This window comes from Rhipicephalus microplus, unplaced genomic scaffold, assembly GCF_043290135.1.
Source record: "Rhipicephalus microplus isolate Deutch F79 unplaced genomic scaffold, USDA_Rmic scaffold_394, whole genome shotgun sequence".
In the NCBI taxonomy this organism is placed as follows: Eukaryota; Metazoa; Arthropoda; class Arachnida; order Ixodida; family Ixodidae; genus Rhipicephalus; species Rhipicephalus microplus.
In genome coordinates, this window is record NW_027464958.1 from 22,501 (window position 1) to 32,500 (window position 10,000).

At 59.8% G+C, this 10,000-nt stretch overlaps 1 non-coding gene across 1 annotated transcript; it reads right to left on the minus strand.

Moving 5' to 3' along the window:
• Positions 1-819: 819 nt before the first annotated feature.
• Positions 820-2,634, minus strand: LOC142794273 (small subunit ribosomal RNA). Its single transcript, XR_012892211.1, has one exon. It is a non-coding gene; the product is annotated as a small subunit ribosomal RNA (ribosomal RNA).
• Positions 2,635-10,000: the final 7,366 nt, after the last annotated feature.

The window sequence follows — 10,000 nt, forward strand, 5'->3', positions numbered from 1 at the left end:
GTCGACGCTCCCCTAACCGCGATCTCGCACCGTGTTTCGTGTGGCGAATTCAAAAGCCGGCCGGCGCTGCTGCAACCATTACGGTCGGTACGCATACGCCGCGGAGGGCGGGACGGTCATCGGAGCGTGCGGTTCCTCCATCGAGTACTGCGCACCTCGGCCGTCGCATCGCCGTGCCATGACCGGCCGCGCGTCAACGCGAACCGGTGCCAGCGAGATCCCTCGCCTGCAAGAACCGACCGGCAGCCTCCGTCACCCGAGGACGCGGAGGCGCTTGCCGCGGACGGCGGGACGGTATGCACTGGTGCACAGCGGACCCGTCACATCGCCAGTTCCTTGACCGACCGCCGACGCTTGTGCCGTTCCTCTCGTACTTGGCAGTCGCCGCGCGATTGTCGGGTCTCGTTCTTGCACGCTCGAACGGTCGGGAGGGCACTCGGCTGGCGTTTCGGGAACGCGCAGCCTCGCCTTCTACCGACGTAACCACGACTCGCCGTTCGCGCTCCGCCGCTCCTGTTTACAGTACTAGGCGGTCCCGCAGCGGTCGGGTCGCGCATTTCGAGCGCTTCGAGCCACGGTGCAGTGGCGGGTCGAAAGCCGACCTATGAGTGCGTTGCGCCGTTTGTACCCGCGTCCGCCACCTGGCCGACCGTCCAAGGTCGCGGTGTTGGCGTCCGCTGGGCGCAACAATTTGTCACGGGGTGCCGCTCCACATTCAGGCAGCCCCGTGGGGAAAAGCCGACCCCGCGTCCAAACGGGGTCAGCGGCAGAAAGTGTCGGGCGCAGACGCAGCTGAGGCGCTCACCCTTCACAATCCGTTAATGATCCTTCCGCAGGTTCACCTACGGAAACCTTGTTACGACTTTTACTTCCTCTAAATGATCAAGTTTGGTCATCTTTCCAACAGACCGGCGCAACCGAAAGGCCGCGCCGGACATCGGTCCGAAGACCTCACTAAATCATTCAATCGGTAGTAGCGACGGGCGGTGTGTACAAAGGGCAGGGACGTAATCAACGCGAGCTTATGACTCGCGCTTACTGGGAATTCCTCGTTCAAGGGGAACAATTGCAAGCCCCTATCCCAATCACGAAAGAAGTTCCACGGGTTACCCAGTCTTTTCAGACAGGGATAAAGACACGCTGCTTCCTTCAGTGTAGCGCGCGTGCGGCCCCGGACATCTAAGGGCATCACAGACCTGTTATTGCTCTGTTTCGTGCGGCTAGGAGCCGCTTGTCCCTCTAAGAAGGTTGTAAGGTGCTGGGAACCCCGCACCTATTTAATAGGCTAGAGTCTCGTTCGTTATCGGAATTAACCAGACAAATCGCTCCACCAACTAAGAACGGCCATGCACCACCATCCACCGAATCAAGAAAGAGCTCTCAATCTGTCAATCCTCCCAGTGTCCGGGCCGGGTAAGTTTTCCCGTGTTGAGTCAAATTAAGCCGCAGGCTCCACTCCTGGTGGTGCCCTTCCGTCAATTCCTTTAAGTTTCAGCTTTGCAACCATACTTCCCCCGGAACCCAAATACTTTGGTTTCCCGGAAGCTGCCCGCCGAGTCATTTGAGTAACTCAGGCGGATCGCTGGTTGGCATCGTTTATGGTCAGAACTAGGGCGGTATCTGATCGCCTTCGAACCTCTGACTTTCGTTCTTGATCAATGAAAACATTCTTGGCAAATGCTTTCGCAGTAGTTCGTCTTGCGACGGTCCAAGAATTTCACCTCTAGCGCCGCAATACGAATGCCCCCGTCCGTCCCTCTTAATCATTACCTCGTATTCCAAAAACCAACAGAACAGAAACGAGGTCTTGTTCTATTATTCCATGCAAGTTTATTCAGGCGACTCGCCTGCGTTGAGCACTCTAATTTTTTCAAAGTAAAAGCACTGGCCATCTCGAGGCACACAATGAAGTGCACCAAGAAAGAACCGGCATGATGTTCAGTCCGAGCCGTCGCATCGGGTAGATGCACTACTCGTCTGGAACTGAGATCCAACTACGAGCTTTTTAACCGCAGCAGCTTTAGTATACGCTATTGGAGCTGGAATTACCGCGGCTGCTGGCACCAGACTTGCCCTCCAATTGATCCTCGTTAAAGGATTTAGAGTGTACTCATTTCAATTACGGGGCCTCAAAAGAGTCCCGTATTGTTATTTTTCGTCACTACCTCCCCGTGCCGGGAGTGGGTAATTTGCGCGCCTGCTGCCTTCCTTGGATGTGGTAGCCGTTTCTCAGGCTCCCTCTCCGGAATCGAACCCTGATTCTCCGTTACCCGTAACAACCATGGTAAGCAAGTAACCTACCATCGAAAGTTGATAAGGCAGACACTTGAAAGAAACGTCGCCGGCTCGTGGCCATGCGATCAGCACAAAGTTATCCAGAGTCACCACACAATACGGGCCGAAACCCGATCGATCTTGGTCTAATAAAAGCACCCGTTACCCAAAGGGCTCCAGGCTCACTGCATGTATTAGCTCTAGAATTGCCACAGTTATCCAAGTAGGAAGAAACGATCTAAGGAACCATAACTGATTTAATGAGCCATTCGCGGTTTCGCCTTATTTCGGCATGTACTTAGACATGCATGGCTTAATCTTTGAGACAAGCATATGATTACTGGCAGGATCAACCAGGTAATCGTTCGACTGCGCGTCCGTCCTCGCCCTCGGCGGGCCGGACGCAGTCTGTGTGCGGCGGAGGCCACCTTCAGGCGCCCCAACACGCTTATTTTGCACTCCGAGATGACGGCGTTCGAGCTCGCTACGGCACAACCTTCCCGAAAGACGAGTGGGAGCCGTGCGGCAAGAAGCACGTTCATGCTCGCTCTTTTTCGTTGCATCGACTCGGTCGCGCCGTGCGGGTTGCCCAAGCCCGCTGCACTGTCGGTGGACCGGCCGGAACTAGCAACGGAGCCGAGACTGCAAAGCCGCCAGACGACGGGTCACGCCCGCGTCTTCGGCGCTTTCGCATCTGAATCGCCCGAGGACGACACGGAACACACCTCGATATCGTGGTAAAACGGCACCGTCCGACAACCAGCCCCTAACGCATCAAGCGGATGAGGCTGCAGACGACTGCCGTGGATTCCCCTGGAGCAGACCCGAGGACACGCTTGACGAGGCCGAAGCCCGCCGCATATCAGACACCCGGTCGCTTTCGCGTACGCCGCTCACGAGAACCCCCACATAATAGCAGCGATAAGTACCCAGACCTCCTTGGGCCCTAATACGAGCGTACTCGAGAAAATTTCACCGCGGGTGTGCCCCGAAACGTGTGGCATGTTGAGCGTGCCACAAGTCTACGTCGCTCTCAAACCCGCCGAGGTCGTAGAATTTGCGACCCTACTCACGAAATTCCCACCGAGGATACGGCCGCAAACGTACCGCACCTTGGGTAGGCCACGAGTTTGTGCAACACTACGCTGACGGCACAGCACCGAGGTCGTGCGCGCACGCACGGGAAAATTCCGCCGCGGTTTCTGCCGAAAACGTGAGGCACCACGACTCTCCGCAAGTTCGCGTCGACTGCGAAAGACCGAAGTCGTGAACGACGTGTCCGCTACTCGCCGCCGACACGCTGGACACCAAACGTACAACGACTCGACGGCGTCGTAGAGGCCCACGACGCGGTTTTCCTTAACGACGTCTCGGCGTGGCACCGACAGGTTAGAACGGCCGACCAACGTTCCCTGTCCGCCGTTCGGCTCAGTCGAAGGGCTCGGCGACTTCGGCAACGCTGCGAAGCCGCACGGTGACGCACGCCATGTCCCCATTTTTTTTTTTCTTTCTGCGTCTGCCGGGGTGCCCCTATAATAGCAGCGATAAGCACCCAGACCGCCGTGGGTCGCTCGCCCCGGCTGACGTGGTTTTTCGTACTCCTGCGGCGGTCGCCGTCAAGCACGTCCAAATACGCTACTTTCGTGGGCGCATTCACGCTCTTTCGCTTCGCCGGAGTGCCAGCACTCACTCTGCCAAAAACGGCGAACATCCGAGCGGCGGTTCCCACTTTTGCGTCGGCGTCGCAAACCCCGCCCCGGCAGACGAGGTTTGCCGTACTCGTGCGACGGTGGCCGGCGGGCACGTCGAAAGACGCCGATATCGTGCGCGAATTGGCGCACCTTGGCTTCACCGGAGTGCCGCCACTGACTCCTCCAAAAACGGCGAAGATCCGAGCGGCGCTTCCCACTTTCGCATCGGCGTCCCGAACTCCGCCCCGGCTGACGCGGTTTACCGTACTCGTGCGACGGTCGCCGGCGAGCACGTGGAAAGACGCCGATATCGTGCCCGAATCGGCTCCGTTCGGCTTCGCCGGAGTGCCAGCACTGGCTCGGCGAAAGACGACGAACATCCGAGCGACGGTTCTCACTATTGCGTACGCGTCGCAAACCCCGCCCCGGCAGACGCACTTTGCCGTACTCGTGCGACGGTCGCCGGCGAGCACGTAGAAAGACGCCGATATCGTGCCGGAATCGGCCCCGTTTGGCTTCGCCGGAGTGCCAGCACTCACTCGGCCACAAACGGCGAACATCCGAGCGGCGGTTCCCACTTAGCCGTCGGCGTCCCGAACTCCGCCCCGGCAGACGCGGTTGCCGAGCTCGTGCGACTAGCGACCGCGAAGCCGTCTCGCGACGCCGCTTTCGTGCGCGGCTCCCACTGCGACCTGGGTCACCCGAGGTCGACGAGCAAAAAAGAATGTCGAAAAAATTTTTTTTTTTTTTTTGCGTCTGCCGGGGTGCCCCTATAATAGCAGCGATAAGCACCCAGACCGCCGTGTGTCGCTCGCCCCGGCTGACGTGGTTTTTCGTACTCCTGCAGCGGTCGCCGTCACGCACGTCCAAATACGCCACTTTCGTGGGCGCATTCGCGCTCTTTCGCGTCGCCGGAGTGCCAGCACTCACTCTGCCAAAAACGGCCAACATCCGAGCGGCGGTTCCCACTTTTGCGTCGGCGTCGTAAACCCCGCCCCGGCAGACGCGGTTTGCCCTACTCGTGCGACGGTCGCCGGCGAGCGCGTCGAAAGACGCCGATATCGTGCGCTAATTGGCGCTCCTTGGCTTCTCCGGAGTGCCGCCACTCACTCCTCCAAAAACGGCGAAGATCCGAGCGGCGTTCTCCACTTTCGCATCGGCGTCCCGAACTCCGCCCGGGCTGACGCGGTTTACCGTACTCGTGCGACGGTCGCCGGCGGGCACGTCGAAAGACGCCGATATCGTGCCGTAATCGGCCCCGTTTGGCTTCGCCCGTGTGCCAGCACTCACTCGGCCAAAAACGGCGAACATCCGAGCAGCGTTTCCCACTTTCGCATCGGCGTCCCGAAGCCCGCCCCGGCAGACGCGGTTTGCCCTACTCGAGCGACGGTCGCCGGCGATCACGTCGAAAGGCGCCGAATTCGTGCACGAATCGATGCTTCTTGGTCTCGCAGGAGGGCCGCCACTCACTCCTGCAAAAACGGCGAAGATCCGAGTTGCGCTTCCCACTTTTTCGTCGGCGTCCCGAACTACGCCCCGGCTGACGCGGTTTACCGTACTCGTGCGACGGTCGCCGGCGGGCACTTCAAAATACGCCGATTTCGTGGGCGCATTCACGCTGTTTCGCTTCCCCGGAGTGCCAACACTCACTCTGCCGAAAGCGGCGATCATCCGAGCGGCGGTTCCCACTTTTGCGTCGGCTTCGCAAACGGCGCCCCGGCAGACGCGCTCGTGCGACGTACTCGTGCGACGGTCGCCGGCGAGCACGTCGAAAGACGCCGATATCGTGCTCGAATCGACCCCGTTTCGCTTCGCCGGAGTGCTGCCAGTCACGGCGCAGAAAACGGCGAACAAGTGTTTTTTTTTTTTTTTTCCTAGAATTTGTGTTATAGAAGGCACATTTGATATCGGACGATAATTTTCAACTTTATCACGCGCACCGATTTTCGTGTAGAGGTTTGCAAGTTTATGGGAATTTCTCCACTTGGAATAATGCGATTTAGTAGTACTACGAGAACTTCATGGATGTACTCAAGGGTACGGGGCAAGTCAGTTACGTCAACACCTGCAGATTTTTTACACTTCAAACTGAAAATTGTTGGTTGTGAGTCCTCGTGTGATATTAAAGGCCGATTCGCTAACACATAGAACAAAGAAAGAAAGGAAGAAAAAACGCCCGCGCTCGCTCAAGAAACCTGGGTTCGCAACAAGTGGCAACAACAAGCAACCGAGCGAGTGCGCCAAAACCCGTGGCGGCCGAACAAACGCGAAGTCCCAACCGCGTCAGCCGGGGCGGCACGGGACAGGAAAAATCACTTCAGCCGGGGCGGCGGGGCACCGAATAAACCTCGTCACCTCGTCGCAGGATAAAAGAGGAAACAAAAAGTCTAAACAGCGTCTGCTGGAGCGAATGCGTAATAAAACAACAACAACAACAAAAAAAAAAACACCCGCGCTCAAGAAGTCTGCAATCACCACAAAAGGCGACTGTGACCGAGCAGCGTCAGCCGGGGCCGTGCGGAAACGGAAAAACCGCGACTACCGGGGCGTCGAGGCACCGAAAAATCCACTTCAGCCGCGGCGAAAAAAAAAAACAAAAAGAAAGACGGAGGGGGGGGGGGAACCACGTCTGCCGGGGCGAAGGAAAAAAAAAAACGCGTCTGCCGGGGCGAGCCCGGGTGCGGCACCACCGGGAAAACTGTGGCAAACAGACATGGCGATCGAGTGAGTGGGCCGCCAGCCAGGCTCAGCCAAAAAGTGCAAAGTCCGAACTGCGTCAGCCGGGGCGGCAAAAACCACGTCAGCCGGGGCGGCGCAAAAAACCGCGTCTGCCGGGGCGGCACGAAACCGCGTCAGCCGGGGCGGCGCGAAAACTGCGTCAGCCGGGGCGAAAGAAAAAAAAAAAAAAACGCGTCTGCCGGGGCGAGCCCGGGTGCGGCACCACCGGGAAAACTGTGGCAAACAGACATGGCGATCGAGTGAGTGGGCCGCCAGCCAGGCACAGCCGAAAAGTGCAAAGTCCGAACCGTGTCAGCCGGGGCGGCAAAAAACCGCGTCAGCCGGGGCGGCGCAAAAAACCGCGTCTGCCGGGGCGGCACGAAACCGCGTCAGCCGGGGCGGCGCGAAAACTGCGTCAGCCGGGGCGAGCCCGGGTGCGGCACCACCGGGAAAACTGTGGCAAACAGACATGGCGATCGAGTGAGTGGGCCGCCAGCCAGGCTCAGCCAAAAAGTGCCAAGTCCGAACTGCGTCAGCCGGGGCGGCAAAAAACCGCGTCAGCCGGGGCGGCGCAAAAAACCGCGTCTGCCGGGGCGGCGCGAAAACCGCGTCTGCCGGGGCGGCGCGAAAACTGCGTCAGCCGGGGCGAAAGAAAAAAAAAAACGCGTCTGCCGGGGCGAGCCCGGGTGCGGCACCACCGGGAAAACTGTGGCAAACAGACATGGCGATCGAGTGAGTGGGCCGCCAGCAAGGCTCAGCCAAAAAGTGCTAAGTCCGAACTGCGTCAGCTGGGGCGGCAAAAAACCGCGTCTGCCGGGGCGGCACGAAACCGCGTCAGCCGGGGCGGCGCGAAAACCGCGTCTGCCGGGGCGGCACGAAACCGCGTCAGCCGGGGCGGCGCGAAAACTGCGTCAGCCGGGGCGAGCCCGGGTGCGGCACCACCGGGAAAACTGTGGCAAACAGACATGGCGATCGAGTGAGTGGGCCGCCAGCCAGGCACAGCCGAAAAGTGCTAAGTCCGAACTGCGTCAGCCGGGGCGGCAAAAACCGCGTCAGCCGGGGCGGCGCGAAAACCGCGTCTGCCGGGGCGGCACGAAACCGCGTCAGCCGGGGCGGCGCGAAAACTGCGTCAGCCGGGGCGAGCCCGGGTGCGGCACCACCGGGAAAACTGTGGCTAACAGACATGGCGATCGAGTGAGTGGGCCACCAGCCAGGCTCAGCCAAAAAGTGCTAAGTCCGAACTGCGTCAGCCGGGGCGGCAAAAACCGCGTCAGCCGGGGCGGCGCAAAAAACCGCGTCTGCCGGGGCGGCACGAAACCGCGTCAGCCGGGGCGGCGCGAAAACTGCGTCAGCCGGGGCGAAAGAAAAAAAAAAAACGCGTCTGCCGGGGCGAGCCCGGGTGCGGCACCACCGGGAAAACTGTGGCAAACAGACATGGCGATCGAGTGAGTGGGCCGCCAGCCAGGCACAGCCGAAAAGTGCCAAGTCCGAACTGCGTCAGCCGGGGCGGCAAAAAACCGCGTCAGCCGGGGCGGCGCAAAAAACCGCGTCTGCCGGGGCGGCACGAAACCGCGTCAGCCGGGGCGGCGCGAAAACTGCGTCAGCCGGGGCGAGCCCGGGTGCGGCACCACCGGGAAAACTGTGGCAAACAGACATGGCGATCGAGTGAGTGGGCCGCCAGCCAGGCTCAGCCAAAAAGTGCCAAGTCCGAACTGCGTCAGCCGGGGCGGCGCAAAAAACCGCGTCTGCCGGGGCGGCGCGAAAACCGCGTCTGCCGGGGCGGCGCGAAAACTGCGTCAGCCGGGGCGAAAGAAAAAAAAAACGCGTCTGCCGGGGCGAGCCCGGGTGCGGCACCACCGGGAAAACTGTGGCAAACAGACATGGCGATCGAGTGAGTGGGCCGCCAGCAAGGCTCAGCCAAAAAGTGCCAAGTCCGAACTGCGTCAGCCGGGGCGGCAAAAAACCGCGTCTGCCGGGGCGGCACGAAACCGCGTCAGCCGGGGCGGCGCGAAAACCGCGTCTGCCGGGGCGGCACGAAACCGCGTCAGCCGGGGCGAGCCCGGGTGCGGCACCACCGGGAAAACTGTGGCAAACAGACATGGCGATCGAGTGAGTGGGCCGCCAGCCAGGCACAGCCGAAAAGTGCTAAGTCCGAACTGCGTCAGCCGGGGCGGCAAAAACCGCGTCAGCCGGGGCGGCGCAAAAACCGCGTCTGCCGGGGCGAATGCAAAAAAAACAAAGAAAAAAGCCCGCGCTTAATCAAAAGAAAACAAAGAAAAAAGCTTGCGCTTAATCAAAAGAAAACAAACAAAAAAAGTTCGCGCTTAAGCCTGGCGGTGGAACCACCGGGGCAAACAGACCTGGCGATCGAGTGAGTGGGCCGCCAGCCGGGGTGAGCCAAAAAGTGCAAAGTCGGAACCGCGTCAGCCGGGGCGGCGCGAAAACCGCGTCAGCCGGGGCGGCGCAAAAACTGCGTCAGCCGGGGCGGCACGGAAAAACGAAAACCGCGTCAGCCGGGGCGGCACGGAAAAACGAAAACCACGTCAGCCGGGGCGACATCAAAATGAGGAAAAAAAAAAAAACTGCCTTAGGACACCTGCGTACACTTTCATGCGTTTGGGCATATCTCTCTGTAACACGCGCGCCCCTCGTTACGCGCGGCACTCTGTTTTCTCCGACACCCATATTTCGGCGGCATGTGGCACGCGCGCCCGTCCCTACGCACGGCACACCGCAGTGCTTTCTCGATATTTTTCTTTTCCTCCAACACCGTCATCTATAGGCTTTTAGTGACCTGTTGCTCGTGGCAAAAGTTCGCTAGCTCTGACACCTCTTGCATGCGCACCGTTTTTGCGCACGGTGCTATGCCGCAAAGCACGGCAGTCGCATGCGTTTCTCTCAGGCACCTCTTTTTTGACACAACGCTGTGGTGCTTAGAAACACACCCGCCGCTTTTGCGCACAGAACTCCACCGTACAGCACGGTAGTCACGTTTGTTCCACACGAACAGCAGTGTGCATCGTGCTACGACACTTTGAAAGCTTTTTCTTCCGAGTCTCGACCGCGCTGTTCCTTTCGTACTTGGCGCGGTTTTGGGACCAGCTTTGTTTTAAACCCCTACTGCGCGCCGTTCCTTTCGTACTTGGCGCGGTTCAGGGTTTGTTTCGAGCCCTTAGCCGCGCTGTTCCCTCCGTACTTGGCGCGGTTTAGGGTCGAGCTTTGTCTCGAGCCCTCTCCGCGCCGTTCCTTCCGTACTTGGCGCGGTTTAGGGTTTGTTTCGAGCCCTTAGCCGCGCTGTTCCCTCCGTACTTGGCGCG